This window comes from Tiliqua scincoides, chromosome 3, assembly GCF_035046505.1.
Source record: "Tiliqua scincoides isolate rTilSci1 chromosome 3, rTilSci1.hap2, whole genome shotgun sequence".
Taxonomy (NCBI): Eukaryota; Metazoa; Chordata; class Lepidosauria; order Squamata; family Scincidae; genus Tiliqua; species Tiliqua scincoides.
The window spans coordinates 69995196-70001487 of record NC_089823.1 but is presented as its reverse complement, the minus strand read 5'-3'; positions in this window follow the sequence as shown (position 1 = coordinate 70001487).

The window sequence follows — 6292 nt, the reverse complement described above, 5'->3', positions numbered from 1 at the left end:
ACATCTGGGTTCTCACAGCCACCTCCTTAGTCAGGAAGCAGCTGGAGCTTGTGATTGCCCCAGCCGCCATTGTGAGAGCCCAGGTGCTGCAGTAGCTTCCTGACTCAGAATGCAACTGGAATGTATATGCAGTCTCAGCAGTGGCTGGGGCAAAATCGCCCTAGCTGCCACTGTAAGTGCCCAGGTGGCAGGTGCTCCAGTCACTTCCCAAATATGCCATAAAATATGTAACTGTCTTTCCGTCCATAGGTCATAAAACATAGAACACCTGCTTACCTAGGCAACTTTGGAATACTACCTGCAGACCCAGTGATTCCAACTCAGGTTTCTAAATTCTGGACTCCTAGGTCCTTTTCTACACTTTCATTAGTAAGAAGTCAGCAGTAGGTTCTGTCAGATTAAGATCATGATGATGATAATAATTGTATTATTACTCCATATCTAATTCCAAATAATTTTTAATGGTATTCACTTTTATCTTAGTACTTTTAAAAACTGCATATGTGTATGCAGTTAAAAAAACTATCAGTGTATCAAGTGTACACAATAACAAGTATTCAGTGTATCAAGTACAACAATTCTGCATTATAAATAGATATTCCATAACCCCCAAGATATTATGCATCAAGAGGTTCAGGAGATAGCATAGCATCTGGTGTTCCTAGTTATCGGATTGCAAGAACAACCTTATTAAACATGAAAGCTTGCCATTTATTTGTTAGTTACTTAGGGTGTGTGTGTGTGTGTGTGTGAGAGAGAGAGAGAGAGAGAGAGAGAGAGTTAACTATGTCAATGAGACTATGACACTATGAAATGAAAACGTTTCTCATTTTTTAATCTTTCAATACTGATGACAGTTTATAAAGCAAGTGCAACTGTTTTCTTTTATACAGCAACAGAGATAAGGTCCCTTTGCACAATTGGCTCAGGCTGTGTTCTTTGGTCAGTCCAAGTCATTTTTAGTCATGCTGTGACTGTGGCACTATATTGAAAAAGTGATCAAGTGCAAAAATAAAACCAATCTGCACAGATTTCTGCGGCTTCTGAAGCAAATAAATTTGCTATTCTCCACTTTTTACTCTAAATTAATTTCATTAAAATTTTAGTTTTGAGCATTTTTTGTGTCAAACATATACCATCAAGATCGATCTGCAAAGCAGCTGAACTGGGTTGCTCAGATTTAAGATATTTCTAAATGGTTGGAACTGTTTTGAATTGAAATTAAATATCTCTCATACAGCATAAGGAGAGAGTGCTCCTATACATGTAGAGGCTGAAAGGGAATGTTTTCTGTTTCCTTGTGAGCCATGTCTGCAGCATCTGCTTTCTTTCTGCTCCCCTCCCATGTTATGGGGGCTTTTCGTTGGGTTAAGTGATGCTCACTCCAAAACAGCCCATTGTCTAAAGCTGCAGTCTACTTTGAACTATGTAGTTGTGTGTGTGAAATGTGTTTTATTCCTGTGGCTATGTCCTATGTCTTCTGACAGTCACAGGCATAAAACACCCATATGACAGTGATTACACTTGATAAAAATGCTTTAAAATTGATTAAAATACTAATTTGTAAAAAAAAGCACATGACACCGCTTTCAGTCCCCCCCCCTTTTTTAGGATAACACTGCCATCCATGAAGAAATAAAACCATTTCAGACTTCCTCTACATATAAGGCCTTTAAATGTCACATCCGGCAAAACTGGAAATGACCATCTCTAAGACCTTCTGGAAGGCCTTCTGAGGCCTGTGGATGGCTCCACGGGCTTCAGAAGAAACTCCAGAGGGAACCAGAGCACAGCTCCAGTTGCCTTCAGAGGTTTAAAGGGATGCCTAACTGTGGATTTCTTAATCACAATTTTTTTCTATCCGCAGGGGTTGGGGAATGGATTCCCATGGATACCAAGGCACCACATGTACTGTGTTAGGGAATATATTTTTGCTTTGTTGGCTAAGTGACTCGAGCCAGCATGCAAACTCCCCCTGGTTTAACTCAGAGAAGAATTGGAAGGCGTCTGTGGGCTGCGTGATTTGAGTACTACTTCCTTCTACTGGGCATTACTGGTTATTGTGTTCATCTGATGAAATCCAGCCAAGATGAGACATTTTCATCTGCCTGCTTGTATTTTTACTACCCACCTTTCTTTCCTCCATTTTGTTAAATTCCTTGTTCTTTTGGACTTCTAATGAACTAGTTACATTTGGACCCTTGATCTGGCTGGTCCATGTTAATGGGTAATTCAGTGCATTGTTGCATCTCTTTGCTCTGCAGATGCTATGGTGGGCTGGATTTTAGAACCCCTGGGGTTCTGTGCTGTCCTATGAAGGAGTTTTGCCCAGATGGCCCTCCTCTGCCTGGCCTCTATAGCCTGGGATGGTGGCAGTGGGTACAAACTACCAAGGTTTTCTCCCATTTAAGGAGTTTAAGGAAAACAAAGAGCAGAAAGGGGTGGAAAGGGGTGGATGATTGCTAACTATTTGGTGCTGTTCCCCTGGATCACCCTGCCTTCTTTTGCGAGTTCCTTTCCCTGGTATCAACACACACATGTATTAAAGTGGTGGGCTAGACTCTTCCCCAATCTTCTCTCTAATTTCCTCCTACCCCCTTGAGTGTATGGAGCCCTACTCTGGCTGCTTGGGGGGTGGGTGTGGAGCACTCTGCAGTGATGTCATTGCCAAACTCCAGAGCGCTGAAAAGGAAGCTGTGCAAAGCCAGGAGTGTAGCTAAGGGGGGCAGGGGGGTACACTGTCCCAGATAACACACATTGAGGAGGTGCCAACCTGCACCCCTGACAGCAGATCCGAAGGCAGGCAAGGGCCTCCTGTAGGGCTTCTGAGGCCCAGGGAGGTCATGTGCAGCCTCCCCAATGTTCAGACGGTCTGCTTGGAGACCTTAGAAAGGTACTTCCAGTGTTAGCAAAAATCAAAGTGACTTTCTAAGACTCCAGCAGGCTTTCTGAGCCTTCCAAGACTGGGGAAAGTCATGCATGGCTTCCGTGGGCCTCAGACCACCTCCCGGATCATCCCAGGGAGTGTTCTGGGCATCCGGCCTCAGGAGTGTTAAATATTTTTGTGCCCTGGGTTCCAGAACCCTTAGTTACACCATTGTACAGGGTTTCCATTAGAGCCACATAGCCACACAGCTTACAGGATGGCTGCTCTCCTCTCCTCCACAGTTTCTCTTCGGCTCTGTACCCCTCTACTTTTGTCAATCTAGGGAGCAGGAGAAACAGCAGCAGTGGAGGTAAGTGGGTAGACAGAGATGGGACATCTCCCTACCAGAGATGGCCACCTCAGTTGTCCTCATGAATGGGCAGACCCTGCATTTAAACAATGTGCCTGAATTCCGTTTAAAAGAGATTGTCTTAACAAGGTAGGATATCATTCAGTCCTCATCTAGAGTGCTAGTAAAAAAGATGCTTCCTTATAGCCTATATTTATGAGGCTGTAATTTGCCCACTAGTAGTGGACTCCTGATTCTTTTGAAATTAGTGGACGAGTTGGTAGTCACATCAATTAACACAGAGAATTCAAATCATGTTATGGCGCAATCCTAACCCCTTATGTCAGTGCTTTCCAGCACAGTGCTTTCCAGCACTGACATAAGGGCAATGCAGCTCCAAGGTAAGGGAATAAACATTCCCTTACTTTGAGGAGGCCTCTGTGGGTGACACCCAACTGCAGGATGCTGCAAATGTCCCATTGGCACTGCTATGCCAGTGCTGGAAAGCACTGACATAAGGGGTTAGGATTGCGCCCCTAGGCAGATAAATCGCCTGAAGGTGAAGGTATCTGTTAGCAACTGGCTCTGTAAACAATTCAATTTCTTCCCTCCCTCTGGACCAACTTCTTTTTAATGAAAAAGCATATGGTGTAGATATTTCTGCAACTTGCACTCAGTAAATCAAAGCTGATTTTTGCAAAGGGAATAAGCACTGAAGAGTAAGAAAACACTAGCTGCACAGTTTCTGCTGTAATATTTAGAGGAATTGTGTCAGAAAAATTCACTTGGTGCTCCAGCACTTGAACTGAAGAAACACTTCTGACAGGTCAAAAAAGGGAGGGGAGGAAATAACGTCAAAATGTCTATATTTATAACAAAATCATGAAAAGCAGATGCTGCGACAATCTGCATGTGAAGATCTGAGTCAATTAACTTCTCACCCCCATGCTATCTGTCACATTCACTCTTGCTACATATGATGATTTCACAGTTCCATGGAAACAAGTTTTGACCTGTTTGACTATGTTGTTGATTTATTTGGTATGCAGCAAAGAAAATGTTTGTCTTTATAATTTTAAGGATTTGTGCTAATTGTAGAAAATACTAATTTTTAAGGCTGCAATCCTATATACACGTACATGGAATAAGCCAATGGGACTTACTTTTGATAGGAAAGTATACAGTAGGTTTGTGCTAGTAGTAAGGCATTGAAGGGGGGAAGGCACTCCCCCTTAAATCTGTGCTCTAACTTTGTATTGTTTTTCATACAACAAAGCAATATTTTTTTAAAAAAAACCTTAAGATTTGGTAGTGGAAAAGAAAACAAGGGTGCAATCCTAACCAACTTTCCAGTACTGACATACCTGTGCTATTGAAGCATGCACTGCATCCTGCAGTGCGGAGGCTGTCAAAGGGGCCTCCTCAAGGTAGGGCAGGTTTGTTACCTTGCCTTGGGGCTGCATTGCGGCTAGGACAATACTAGAAACTTCGTTACGACTGCACCCTAAGTCAGCCATTTTCAACCACTGTGCCATGGCACACTGGTGTGCCACGAATGGCCTGCAGGTGCGCCGCAGGAGTGTGGGGAGAGTCATTTATTAGCAGGGCCATTAGATGATTTGAGCCCCCACCAATAGCATGGTGCACCTTGTCAATTGTCAAAAGACTGATGGTGTACCTTGACAATTTTAGTACCTTGTCAGTGTGCCACAAGATGAAAGGGGTTGAAAATCACTTCCCTAAGTCTTTCAGTATGTCATCCTGGTTGGTTTGAAGTCTAATGTTTTCAGTAGCATGAGACAAGAAAGGGGAAAAAAAGTAACATCCCTATAGCCAGTAATGTTGGGGTAAAGAATCCTCAGAAGGTACAGAGCAGTTATTATATAAATACAGATACCAAATGTATTCTAAGTTATTTCACAGACATCCCTATAATGTGTTTCGCATAGAGAACAGATGACAATGGTTTAGGGTTAGAACTAGAAAATTAATATCTCAGCAATAATGCAAAGCAAACAAATTAGGGCCAATTTTCCAGTGCCAGTTCAGCTGTGACAGTGGGGCATGCACTACATCCTGTGGTGGGGAGGCAGTCACAGAGGCCTCCTCAAGGTATGGGAACATTTGTTCCCTTACCCTGGGGCTGCATTGCAGCTGCACCAGTGCTGCAAAGTTGGATAGGATCTGCAACTTTATGCACTTTATCCTGGAAGAAAGTCATGCATGACATGCACAAGAATGTTTGTTTAATAAATGGTTATTTTGCCCTTCTGCCCCCACAGGAAAGATCAGGGTGGCTCACAACAATAAACAATAGTTAATGTTGCACTGCATCCCATCAGCTTACACTATTTTTCCCATGCAGCCTTGAGTTAGCAGTTAACATTTGTTTAGCATGCCTTTATCCAAATGCAAGGTGGAATCTCAGTTCTAGTATCATGAATGGAATGCTAATTAACCTCACTTTCCTGTCCTTCTGGCACTGTGCACTGTCTCTACTGTCTCAAGTGAGTATACAAGTTCAGCAGCTTTACCTTAAGGTCAAGCCATGTACAACCAGTTGCTGTACTTGTGTACTCACTTGTGTACACTTGTATACTCACTTGTGTACACTCACAAGGCCTGCTGAATTCAACTAGGGTGCAATCCTAACCCCTTATGTCAGTGCTTTCCAGCACTGACATATGGGCAATGCAGCTTTGAGGTAAGGGAACAAACACTACCTTACTCTGAGGAGGCATCTGTGAGTGCCCCCCCAACTGCAGGATGCAGCACATGTCCCATTGGCACCGCTATGCCAGTCTGGAAAGCACTGTCATAAGGGGTTAGGATTGCACCCTTACTTCTATGTAAATGGTTCTAGAACAGTGGTTCCCAAATTGAGGGTCCAGGACCGACCAGTGAGTCCTGACCCAATTTTGGTTGGGTCATTAAACTGACAGGGCAGATTAGGCTATGTGCATCGTGCATTAAACAAGCTGCTACTGGTTGAGGGGAGCACTGTTGTATGGCCACACCATTATAGTCATACTCCTTAGCATTTATAAAACAGACAGCAGCTTCTGGCCTCTGAAAAG